The sequence below is a fragment of the Strix uralensis genome, chromosome 15, assembly GCF_047716275.1.
Source record: "Strix uralensis isolate ZFMK-TIS-50842 chromosome 15, bStrUra1, whole genome shotgun sequence".
Classification (NCBI taxonomy): Eukaryota; Metazoa; Chordata; class Aves; order Strigiformes; family Strigidae; genus Strix; species Strix uralensis.
In genome coordinates this window covers 22452562-22465975 of record NC_133986.1, presented here as the reverse complement: position 1 = coordinate 22465975, position 13414 = coordinate 22452562, and the positions used below count along the sequence as shown (strand labels likewise).

Sequence of the window (13414 nt, the reverse complement as noted above, 5' to 3'; positions counted from 1 at the left end):
AACTTACAAATGAACTTAATAAAAAGATTAATCAGTCAGTGGTGGAGCACACTTCGTATAGTATCTTTTTTAATAATTGTGGCCGCCTCAGTTTTAACCTACAGATAAAAATCTCCGCTGCGTTGTGATCAAGGTAAGGTACAAGTGTGTGGAGAAAGCGAATATATTACACACGTGGTCTTCTTTCCATGTTCTGTGTGTCCAGGCAGCTGCTTTTGTGTGTCCAGCAATACAGATTGTTCCGTGTGTTTTGGTTGGGAGGAACATACGCCCTGCCCTCTCCCTTGGCCCAGGTCATTTCCCCGCAGTTGGGATTTTTGCAGTGGTGCAGTCTGCCCGTGTACTTGCGTGGCACTGCAGCATCGTGGTGGCACAGCCACCCTCAGCATCATCAGACCTGCGCCACTCTTCTGCCCCCCAGAAGAAGAGCATGGGGAAAGGGCAGAAGGGAGGTTGGTTCTTGGGGCTTAAGCAGGGGACATGGATTTACAGCACATCAGCATCAAGAGGAACTTGTTTGTTTTCCTCCCTTTTTCCACCCTGACATGTTTTGAGAAATTCAAGGCATTCTTACAGCCCCTGCACTTTTCCTAAGGCTCCCAAGCATACACACAAATGCATTCATATCCATCACGCTTTTGCAGTTCAGTAGCCAAGGTCTTTAGTTTTGGGTGATTCAGGATCTGCTTAATTACTGCGTCGGAGTTCTCCTGTGTGAGTGATCAGTCAGCAGTGCTGCATCTGACCTTCCCGCATCATCAGCAAGATCTATCTATAGATCCAAGAAAGAGTTCCTTTGCACCTTCAGGAGGAAGATGCCTTTCATTGAAATTCAGTCCCTGGTCTGTTCTTTGCTTACTGGGGTTTTCCTTCTTCCTTTCCAGCCCATTGTTGCCTGGGGAATTTTTTGAGAACTTTACAAAATTGTAAACTTTACAAAATTGTTCCTCTGCTGGTTTAGTGAAAATGAAGAAGTCTCTCAAGGCTCAGTGGGGTTTGTTCTGCCTGCCTCAGATCTTTGCCTTCCCTGCCAGGGACTGCACTTCACTGGTCTCTGCTGTGTGCAAGATGTGTTTCTGTTGCTATGTCGCTGTCTAGCAGTATCACCTGTGGATAGTTTTAGTGCTCCTGTTGCTCTGGGGTGGATTCCTTCTGAGTTGCTCTTAGTCTTGCTCTCGATTTCAGCCAGGAAAAAGCCCATATCGCTCCTCTTTCAATCTCCTGTGTGAGTATGAAATACTATTCTGTGCTCTGCCTCTTACAAGGTGCAGTTATGAAGAAGTATTTCTAGGAAGGACAATATATAGGAAGGAACTGTGAGTCCAAGTTGTGCTGAAGTCACACTGCTGGAATTGTGTGGCAAATTCTGCATGGAAGAATGGGAGCAGGAGGACTTGAGCTGGGATAGTTATAAGATCTAAGTTTCTACAAGTAAGGCATATGAAACACCAACCTGGGGGTATTTCAGGTTTTTATCTTCTCAATAGCTTGAGCTGTAGAATTTCACTTTACCTTTCAGTGCAGAAACAAATGCTTTTGTAAGCAAAGCAAACACACCCAGCTGTATGGAATGCAACCAGTGGTGGCCCCTGTGTCTGCTATGCTTTTGTTTTGGGTAGCCTGTGCCCTTGTCTAAAACACTCCACACTTTTCAGAAACACTCCAGAGAAAGCTGGGTGTTGCTGGCAAGCACCTAGTCCTTACTGCCTTTCTATCTGTGAAAGCCGAGGCTCATTCTGACTTGCTCAGACTTTCCCAGGTTGGTGCAAGGCGTTAAGATTTATAGTCCCTTCCCCATCAGACTTTTGTTTTGCCATACCTCAGTTTTGTAATGGCATCCTTAAGAACAAGGCAGGATGGTAATCGCCTACTAAATGTGGTTTGGGGTTTCTGATCTGGTGGTGAAGCAGCTCTGAGGGGATGTAACTGCACACATGAGGTTTGTATCTTCTATGAGGAGGTGTGACTTGGGACGCGTAACAAACTCAGTCACCGTTCCTCTGGCTGAGGGATGTAGGATGGGAGGTACCTGCACATAACCAAGGAGCTGAAAATGTTTGGCAGTGTCTTTAAAGGCACCTTCCGTGGCTACTACTGAACCCCTCAGTGGGTGCTTCTGTAAAGGATACGAGCTGTCCATATTGCTGGCTCTGTTTTATACACCCGACGGGCAGACTGAGCTCTCTAATATAAATGAAAACGAACCAATGCAACCTTCCTCCATTGCTAGTAGAAAACAGATTTTTCTTCTGTTGCTGAACACAGAGGTTTGGACAAGACCTTGGCGGCCTGGAAGCTACGTCTGATTCTTTTAGTTTTGCCAAACTGGAACTCATCTCCTGCAGGAACCACTGGGGTTTTGAGCACATTGTCTTTGGCTCTGGCTTTCCATTTACACTGCTGTTACTGGGAAGGTTGGGACTTCTTTCTTGTCAGAGGCTACTCAAAGCCAGAATCTGGACCTTAATGCCCAAGATCTCACGTTCTCCATAATGACACTAAATGCAGAAAAAATGTTTATTCCTCTTTGCACAAGGCAGGGAGTTACCGACTTCACTCTGTCATAGGAGAACATCACTGGTAGAGCAAGGAAATTATCTAATTGCTCTTTCCTTCAAGTCGGGTCTTTAACAAAAAAAAAAAAAAAAAAAAAAAGCCACTCTTTTCCTTCTTAAAAAAAAGAAAAAAGAGAGGAGAGAGAAACGTTTTTCGTGTTAGTGACAGCCAAATGTTTTCAAAGCCCAGTTAAAAAGTTGCAGTTTTAACTCTCAGCATGTTTTTCACTAAAATCAGATTTCCTGTCTTTTTTTCTAATTCCTGCTTGTCAGATATTGTATTGCTGTGGTTTATCAATATTTTTAGGTCCCAAGATACCTCTGCTCTATATGCTAAGGCTTTGTGGTCCAGATTCTGCTCAGTGACCAAATTTCAGTTCCACTCAAGTCATTCTGAAGACACGGTTTAGTGTTCTGTATTTAGCTCCTGAGCTAGTTAGAACGGAGCATGCTGCTTTGTTTCTCCACCTCCATATAAAATACAACAGAAGAGTCAAGGTCGAGGTAATAAAGGAGTCCTGCTGGAAAAGCACGTGTGTTGGATGAATCATCCTGTTGGCTATGCTGTATTTATCTCTGTCACACTTTGGTATCATCCCTTTTCATTGCATCGAGAACATGTCCTGTGCCTTGTTCACAGTGTTTGAACGTGGAGCGTACAGAACATCTCTTAGCTTGATGTCTCACTGAGCAGAACTGAACCATCTCTGTCAAGCAGCATCCAGAAATAGAGAGCAAACAAGTGAGCCAATATGTACCTTTCGCAGCCAGACTTTTGGGAATTTTATTTTATTGTTATGAATCAGTGTATCTATTAATGACCTGATGATTTTATTCCTTTCCTCTTGAGGCTAGGAGGCTCTCTGTGTCTCAAATTTAGTTTTTTCTGAAGAAGGATCCACGTGGTTGTGGGAGTAAGTGTTGTGCTGAGCGTTAGGGGACTGCAACTTCAAATTGAAAAGGAAAAATCCAGCCCAGTGTCTTCCAGCTTCAGATTCTCTTAATACTTAAGGAAAAATACTCATCAGTCTGCACCTCAGTGCCCGTGGAATAACCAATTTCCTTGGTCTTACCAAGGAAAAGATCAGCCAGAGCTGCAAACCCAAATTCCCTTTGGGAATTAGTTATTAGAATTTAAGCACTGCCTGCAGACCTTCTGACAAGTTGTGCTTTAACAGGCAGTAATACGTAGTATGCATGTGTGAAATAGGTGGGAGGAAAACCCTGCTGTGATTCACACCTGTTTCAGTTCTTACCTTGACAGAAGTTAGTGGTATGGTGGAAGTGGAGGTTTTTCCCCAAACAATGTATCACCCATGAAATGAGATACCGCCCGAGTCAGCTTTGTATTAACCAAAACAGCCCAATTCAGGGTGAAACTGGAATCTATAGACGTTTTAGCGAGCCGAGCCAGCAATTAGTTGTGATTTCACATAACTCTCACCACCCAAAGCAAAAATCTGGAGTGAAACCACTACTCACCTTGGTGTTTTACAGTGACAATATTGATGTCAAGTTGCTTTGCAGATGCAGACTAGCCTTTCTCACTTTCCTTGTAGAGTATTATTCCCTTGTAGAGTATAAGGTTTGGTGGGTGGCAAGTGTTTACACACTGTCCACTGCCACTTGCCTCATGGCTGAGTAAACTTTGCTACAGTAGCTGAAAGCTTCTGAATTTGTGTGCAGACAGGACATCTTTCAGTGCCGTGGGCTGCAGAATATTTTGGATTTGTTCAAGTCTCTGTGATTAAAACACGGTGAGCTTTGAACAGTATGAAAACCTAGAAATTGCTGCAGAACGTTCCTGTCAGCTCCTTGGTAATGCTTTGTTTCTCAAACTTTGCCAGCCTTGCAAAGAGCCTGAAAGCCCAAGAGACTTTATGCATCAGGATGCTTTATCATCGCAGAGTGTGGCTGTGGTTGGATTGCTCCTCACTTGCCCAGTGATTTGAACTCTCTTGTACAGGAACCTTGTTTTGTTCAGTCCTGCCCCTCATGCTCTTACGCTGTGGCACAAGTGTTGACTTTGTTGTTCTCTTCTCCCAAATCGTTGGGCTGGGTGGAATTCAGTCACTGGTGAACAGCTGCACAGAGTGACTCATGTCACTTTTCAGACACGGAGACTCCTCACTCTTTCCCGTTTGGATGCAGATATCTTTTGGCATCTCGCAAGGTGGGGTCAGCACCCATCACACAGGCCGAGAGGCTCTTTTCACTGTCCCTCTCTGTCTTTGCAACTGGTTTTGGCTTTCTCTTGCTGTTTATTTACTGAATCCCTCAGTCTTGTGCTGGTTTGAATGCCTCCACTGTTGGACATGCTGCCAGCAGCATCAAGTCTGTGGTGTGTGTGGTGCTTCAGGTCCCCAGGAGTCTAGCTAATAACTTAATAGCTCGTCATCCCCACTGAGCTCACTCTGAGCAGATCTTTGTCGTGGGTTGCGGAGCACACAGATGGCAGCATGCTGTTTATCTCCAGGCTGTCACGTTGCTAGTTGTTCTCAAAACGGGGTGCCTTCACAGACTGGTGTTTGCTGAAGTCTGTGGCTTTACAGAGCCTTTTCCCAAATAGGATTTGATACAATGGAGAGAAAAGCAACAGCATCTGCACTGACAATGATGGCTCGGGGGCATTAATGCTTTTCTCAGGCACATGCACACACTCTGTCAGCACACAGGCAGGGCAGCCTGGGGATACTATCTTCTCAATTTGATCTCCCTTGCCTCCCGAGGGGAGGGGGGAAGCATGTGCAATACCTTTCTGCACTTGATCTGTCCACTCCCCGAATGTGCCTGGCCCATTAGTACTCACGGTCCAGTAACTGCTGTAGTAGAGTTAAAACCAGCACATATTTGTGGTTAAAATTGAGCACAAACTTGGCTTGCAGTCAAGGCTATAAAACCCAGGTTCCTTAAACTGACAAGAACTGCTACTCCCAAAAGGAAGGAGAGAGGGGAGGGGAGGGAAGGAGGGTAGAACTCAGCTCTCAGATAATCAGAGAGATTTTATCTTTTGGCCTTTGTCACCTAAAGAGCTCTTGGGTGCTCACAGCCCCCTTGCTGCCCACCCACTACTCTGGATGACTGAACAGCCTGCAGCACTGACTGATCTTTTCCTTGGTAAGACCAAGGAAATTGGTTATTCCACAGGCAATGAGATGCAGACTGATGAGTAATTGCTTTATTTTTCCTTAAGTATTAAGAAAATCTGAAGCTGGAAGACACAGGGCTGGATTTTTCATATTGTCACAGAATTTGGAGAGAGCGTTTAACAGATGTCTGACTTTGCTCACATCTTTGATATCATTGGTGAATTTGGACAATATTGATAAGCAACTACACACAGGCATTTTTTTCCAAATTTCTGTGAAGCCACTCAGAGAGTAGGTGGAGACAGATGCCCTGAAGTGTCGGTCTTTAGCTTGGGTCACACCTGTCACGGTAGAATTGGAAAAACCCAGCACTGATTTACCAGGGCAGAGTTGGGAAATTGGAGCTTTTGATTGTAGTTACAAGGTTGTCGTGTTGCATAAGGAGACTGTCCTCACACGTGGCCTCTTCAGGGCTGGGCTTCGCTTCAGTGTCTCTCCCTCTGCGCTGACGGGGGCTGTGGCAGCCCATGACAGCCTGAACACGCTTCCCCATCAGAGCGCTGCTCTTAGGTAGCTGCTGTAAGGATTTGCCCAAAGTTGTCAATGAACGTTATGCCACATCCCCAAAAGCTTTACAGAAAGTTTGAGTTCCCAAAACCTGTCAGGATTCTTGTACGCTCCTTCTAACTCTTAACCTTGACCTCTTATCTGTCATTTAATGAAGAAACAGCAAGATACAAAATAAAGCACGTGGCAATTGCAGTAGACAGGCAGTGATGAGAGCCTGTGTGGGCCCTTCCCTGAGAAATCTGCACGGGCTGGAAGACGGTACAATCTTTACTGCTGTGTGCAGGCAACCCAGGGTATGACACTGGGATTTCTTCCTAGTGCTCTAGTGCTTCCTATCTCTGCAGTGTAGAAAGCCTCTTACATTGTTGTGCCTTGGGGTAATTACCCCGTATCTTTTTTGTGTGTCTCCTCAGGAAAGGATGCCACAGACACCTCCCTTTGCAGCTGTGTTTGACAGCAGTGGCTACAACAGGAACCTGCATCAGTCAGAAGAAGACAACTGTGGAGGGCTCTGTTACCATGACAACAACCTCCTGTCGGGGTCTCTGGGAGCTCTGATCCAGCACTTGGTACCCAGTGTAGACTGCTATCCTGATGTAAGTCTGTACCCCAGTTAGCTGTATGGCTGGGCCTCACGCGTCTCGTAAAGAGGAACTTCACATGTACAGCCAAAGCAGAACGTGTCACATCAGATTGCCAAGGAAGGGGTTCAAGTGACTGATGTAGCAATGACAGGATAACTGTTGCTTCATGTGAGTGCAGCGTGCAGTAGCTCACCTGACCTAGGAAGTCTAATTCTTTATTACTCCTGTTGTGAGGTGCACAGCCCTGGTCTCATTTATAAAGTAAGTACTAGTGTGGCTTACTGTTTGGTGGGTTGTATGTACCATTGACCCTTTAAAGTCTGTCAGGCAAGCTGAGGAGAAAGACGTGACCACCAGCGTGACAGTATGAATGTCTTCAGTTTAAAAACAAACAGTTTTTAATGGTTATTTCCCATTGCTCGTGTGAGGTCCCCACCTATCTTGCAATTAGCAACTGGTTGAACTAGTGCCACCCTGTTTGGAATCAACAGATGCTGGACATGAGAGTGGAACATTTGTCATCTGAGAATTTTTGGCCTGTCTAGATGCATCTGTGCATTGAGACATTTTATATAATTCTTAGAGAAGAAGAATGATATCAAAAGGGGGGCGGGGGGGCAGTTGAGGATGACTGAAGGATGATGAAACTGCATCTGTGCTTGTTGAAAGGCTCTTGCTGAAGACATAACTCTGCCTATATTCACTTTCTGTTGTTGTCGTAGATCTATTCATGTTTCCAAGACAGGATCTTTTTTAACTTGGGTCAGAGTTAGTAGCAGCACAGGACTGTGCTTGAGCTAGTGCTTATCCATTAATGCTTAAAATTCAAACATGCAGCAATTTAGACATCAGTTGGTCAAACATGATGTTTATTCCAAGTTCCTAGGACTGGAACATTGTTGAATCTTTCTTGTGGGTGCCACAGATACTTAACTACTGGCAGTGTGGAGAGTGGAGTGGCTATTTTGTCTATCCATCTCACAATGAGTTCAAATCATGATATATGGAAAATCAAAGCAAAATAAGGAGCCTCTTACTCTTACTCTTCTTGTAACCTCAGAATGAGTTACTAATTTTTGTTCTGTAAAATTAAGCTATGCAGTTCCCTCTGCTTTCACCCAGGAGACAAGCAATACTGTGGGAAATGAACAGTATTTGGAGATTCTTAAAGGAAGTACAAGGTCATAGTGTGCAGTTTACTGAGGTCAGACAGGCAAACACAGCATGGTAAAGATGGTGTACGTGGCAAAATTGAGTCAGCTCAGCGATCTGGCCAACTGGCATCTTTTTTTATTCTTTTTCTGAAGACTGTTTACTTTCACTATCAATGTGGAAGCAGACAGGATTTCTCTGTTGGTATTCTAAGTATCTTGGACTTGCAGCATGAATTTTATTCCATTGTCAGCCTACAAAGAGTTATGTAACATGGTAATGGCTCTCACAAAGATTTACTGTAGAGCAAGAGAAGATGAGTTGAAATTTTATTCTGAGTAATTTTAGGTACTGAGCTTGCAATGAGGCTGTGTGCAATAGGAGAGCTACACCAGCCCTACTCTACCTTGTTCTGGTTAAATCTTGCATAGCTTGGCTCAAGCACGAATTTATAACACTGATTCTGGAGCAGTGACAAGTGTTAAATTAAATGCTTATTGCTGTAGTAATAGCTCTTGTCACAGTCACATGCAGAGTTTTCTTCTGCAGACAGTAAAGTTTTAGGAATGGATTTGCCAGGAACACAGTTGGAGAAAATATAAAGCTGGTGGTAATTTATCCTCATCCCTTTCTCTGTCTTCCTCTTGTTTGCAGAGGACGTACATCTTCACCTTCCTTCTCAGTTCACACCTGTTCATGCACCCGCATGAGCTCATGGCCAAAGTCTGCCATCTGTGCCTTGAGCAGCAGAGACTGAGTGAGCCTGGCCTGGACAAGGTAAGGTCCCTCCTTCTCAGGGACTCCTGTTACTTCCACTCAAATGTCTCCACCCTGCCCGCGGAAGAATGTTCCTACTCAAGAGAGTCCTCAGTAGGATTAAACAGATTGAAAACCTGATGCAAGCACCTAGAATGTGACCCTTTCTTTGCTGACATTCAGGTGGAATTTCCACACTGCTCAGCCTGTCTCTGTGAAGACTGTTGCTGCTGCTGCACTGTTTTACCAATATATGGCCCAGAAATGAAAGTGCTGCTGTTAATGACATATCCCACACTGGCCCTGCAGTGGTTGCTTTTGTTTCAGGGCTCTGAATGTCTTGACATGTAATGCCACAATGTTGGAAAGACGTAATGATGAATTGAGCATGTCAGTGGGGATTACACTGACCTGTCTCACATGTTTAAGCTACGCTCTTGCTACAGTCTTTGCAGAGTGGCTTAGATCGCTGGCCCCTTTGCATGTCATGGCTGGAGCTGAAAGGGGACGGGATGTGGATGTTTGGAGAGAACCTCCACGCCAGTAGAAAATGACACAAATTAAATTCAGATACTTGAATAATTCCATTGCTTTCTCCCTATAAGGTATAGTGTGTGCGTAAGTCCTGGCAGAACTGGAGCTTATCACTTTTGTTGTTGACAGTTAGCCATAAGTTATAGAAACACTAATAAATGTCTTGCACTGAGACACTCCTGATAATGGGGGGAATCATTCTAAGATTTCCACCTACCTGGGGCCTAATTTCCACATCAGATAAGCCAATGAGAATCTCTTCATTGGGTATTGGCTCTGGCCTTTATTCCAATGCTGAATTAAGTTAAGCTTAAAAATTCAAGTGACCTTCATACCCTTATGCTCCACAGTATCCTGTAGAAGGGAATTCTATTTCCTTTGGGTTAGGTATGTGCTGTACTGCTGTTACTTGTATCATTCCTCCTTACTGTTTTCCAATAGAATCAGATATGAAAAATTGCACCCAAAATCCTACAGTTGTTGACTGAATGGACAGAGACATTTCCTTATGATTTCCGAGATGAAAGAATGATGAGGAACTTAGAAGAGTTGGCACAAAGAATAGCCAGTGGTGATGAGATAAGTTGTCTGTGTACAAAGTTATTGGGTAAAAAGGCATTCCTTTAACGCTCTGATATTGTAGGTTTGTTGTTGGTACGGCTCTGGGTGGCTAAGCTAGCTTAGTATGAAGGTGCTGGTAGGCAAGAAGTTCTGCCTGGTACCTAGGCCTAGGAGGAAACCACGCAGCATAGGCAGATCCTTTTCAAAGCACACGTAAGGTTCACTCCATCCCTAAACCCATAATATAATTGCATCTTGTGCAGATAGACACAGCTTGCTGGCTGGTAGTATTTTTCATTTTAGTGATTCTGCTTGGAAGCCTTGCATATCTGAGAAATCCCTACTGATGTTGATAATTTCTTCGATTTGTGTGAGTAAAGTGTGCTGGCATTGGGCCTGGGTTTTCCAGCTACAGAAGCAGGTCAGTGGAAGAGTTATAGCAGGTTTGAAAGAAAGTTTCTAAAAAAAAAAAACTGGACCAGGAAGAATTGTCTTGAACTTAAAGCATCAGATATGGGCTGAGAGGGAGTCTGTCATATTCGTTCCTCTTGGATGGAGCACACAAGGAAATCACCTGACCTTTTTCTAAGTCCCAGTTCTCAGGTGGAAGTAAAGTTTCACAGAGGTATTATGAAATATTTTGATGCTTAACTGATGGTTGTCTTGTAAGTACTGAAATAAACTCAGCCCAAAGCCAAAAGTTAATATTCACTTAGTGGCAAGGCAATTACCAAGGTTTCAATGAGCAGATCATGCGTAGCTGCCATAATACTCACATTACAAAAGGCACTGGAGTGGCATTTGGAAGAACTATAAACACAAAGAGCAGTTGCTAAATGGCATCGTGTTTGAGGCATTCCTCAAGGGCTGGTATTCCTTAGTACCTTATGCCAAGGGCATGTTAACAAGCATTTAGGTGAGCTTTACTGGGAGGGGTTGCAAGTGCTACCAAAGGCCTGGAAAGGTCTTGAGAGACTGTAAACAAGGCTGGAAAAGAACAAACCTAAACTGAGTTTGGAAGCTAAAATACATTGTGGTGTTGTGAAAATGGGGAGGGACAAAAGAAGATGGGACAAGAGAGTGAGGTGCAGTATGGAATAGAAATGAAAATGATACCAAATTTGATGAGCAAGCTTAGAACTGCTGCGAGATAGCTACAGGGGGCTCTGGACTGTGGAGGTTTGCCTTCACTGTGGGGTGCCAGGAGGAACTTTTCCCTGTACAGCGCTCCTGCACCGTTGCTTTGTGTCTGGGTACTCTTAATAGGAAGACAGGGAACTGCAGTTCAGTTCAAGGAAAAGGAATAAGATTGAGGACTCACACCTGTTTGAAAAATACCCACTGGCACAAAAAGAGAGAGCGAGCTGTTTAGCCTGGGCCAGTTGGGTTGGTGGATACAAGGGTGAAATGGCAACAGGGAAGGGTTGTCTACAGTGAAGTTTCTGGCACTGCAGACAGTTTAAACAGTGAAATCATCTATTGAGGGGAAAGGCAAACGTACAAATTGCTAGAAGATGAGCGCTAGGGAGCAGTCTTACTCTGGCAGCCAGCTGTAGATCTTTTCTAGCTCTAGCTTTGAGCTTTTTTGGACTTTGAGGTTTCCTTCAGAAAGACAAAGGGAAAGCAAGCACTGCAGTGAATTGACTTGTGTTACTGTGAACTGCTTGGAACAGTAAATGGCAACTTCCTTGACCTTGCTTTTCTACAGATTGCTTGGATTTGTGTGAGTCATTACCTCGAAGGACACAAAAGAGGCAGTGTTTCTGTCCACTACAGCTCTTCTACTTGTAGCTTCTTAATCCACTTCCCAAATTATCGTGCTCCACTGCTATTAAGAGCTGTCAGTAGGAGTACAACTAAAACCCTTCACCATGCTAACATCAGAAAGTCGTCTTGGGAAAAACCTTGGTGGGGTTATTTTTGTCCCTCTTCTCCCTCAATTTAATTCCATTCCTTCCACTTTTTCCCTCTGTGTCCTGAGAGGTCATCATGCTCACGAGATATTTCTAGATTGTTCTGGTCCCTTTTACCACTTAACTGACCTTTGTTTCAAGGTATATCTGAAACCTTTCCCATCAGCCATTGCCTCCCATTTCCTGATTAGTTCTATATAAACGTTTAGCAGTGGCTTTTTCTGTGAAATACTTGATGGCTGTGTGCAGTCAGACCAAAGCCACATCCTGTAGCCTGATCTCTTTTTCATGTGCAGCCCAACATCGCACTGACCTCTCTTTTTTTTTTCCCCACCATGATATCATATAGTGAGATTGACTGTGGAAACTCATTTAACGTGTGGTATTCCAGATCTAGCAGGTAGTAATGGTACTTCCAATCACTATCCATGTGGGACAGACACAAAGGAGTGACCTTGAGGTGAAGTGTCCCATCACTTTCTCCCATGCTGTCCAATCCTCAGAGATTTTTAAATATAAATAAATATCAGCATTGTCAGTGTGAAAATAGAATAAAAAATAAGACTGTGGGACAAATAAGTGGAAAGGGTCAACCTAATTTAGAGGAAGACTGTATGTTTAGGCTGACTGGGAGCCATACTACAGTCAAATTAGTATCTAAGAGACATATTCAGTGAGTTCATTGGTGTGTTGTTAAATATATATATCTATATATATATATGGAATTAAAGAAATGCCTGAGATGAAGTAATGGCCCAGCAGCAAATACCTGTTATGTGTGCAAAGTGCAGTACGTACTTATCCTCACACACAGTGCTCCGAGGTCACTGCCCCTTTGCTCAAGAGGAGGCTGAAGCTCAAAAGAGCAGAGGGGTGTTGGTTTTGTGGGCTCAGCTACATCTATGAGGTGTGAGAGGAAACTGGCATTTCCTTCTGCCTTTGTGCCAAGAGGGTTTTGCCTCATCACTGGACAGAGGGGATGTTTGTTATGCTGAACTGCTGTTAGACCAGATGTGGGTAACTACCCTGATTTCTTGTTCTGGTTTGGAGGGTATCTGCCAGTTTGCCTTTTCTCCCTGATTTTGTCAGTTCTGGGTTGACATGAACCACAAATTAAGGCGAGGTTTGGGTTTTTTTGTTTTGAAGCTTAACCCACTGGTTATTAAGTGATTTCCATCAGTAGCCAGAACTCATCCTGAGTATTTTAGATTTTTTTTTTCATTCTCAGGTGAGTACCAGCTGGGCAAGAAAATGCTTCATAAAGTTCTCTTACATGACATTTCAAAGAATTTGGAAGGGAGTGGGTCAGTGAAGCAGGTCTCTGTGTGTCACCTAACACCTGTTGATGGAAGCGCAGCACTTGAAGTAATACTTCTGTGTCTTCCTGAGGAAAATGTAGATCCCCTTGTGCTCTTCCCACCCACCCTGGTGAAAAATTATGCCGTGTGTGTTTGTCTAGAAAATCAAAATACATCTAAGCAGAAAGCAATTATTTACCAAGTAACAAGACAAATCCAGCCTTGGTTGAACATAACTGATTTCAAGAATGAATCTGACCCAAGATAGTGCTGTTGTATTTGAGTAAATTTGGAAATCCATGTAAATGGCAGCTTTGGAGGGAATGAGAATTTCATTAGAATATGGGAAACATTCCTGCCTTGGACCGATCACACTGTGCTGTGCTGCCAGTAGGTTTTGGA

General features: G+C 43.9%; 1 long non-coding RNA gene and 1 pseudogene across 1 annotated transcript in view; one reads left to right on the top strand and one right to left on the bottom strand.

Annotated features, from left to right (window-relative positions):
• LOC141950266 (uncharacterized) overlaps positions 1–13414 on the bottom strand; it is a 105185-nt gene that overhangs the window by 172 nt on the left and 91599 nt on the right. The gene's annotated exons all lie outside the window — the stretch shown is intronic.
• LOC141950265 (ras-GEF domain-containing family member 1B-like) overlaps positions 1–13414 on the top strand; it is a 107094-nt pseudogene that overhangs the window by 90227 nt on the left and 3453 nt on the right.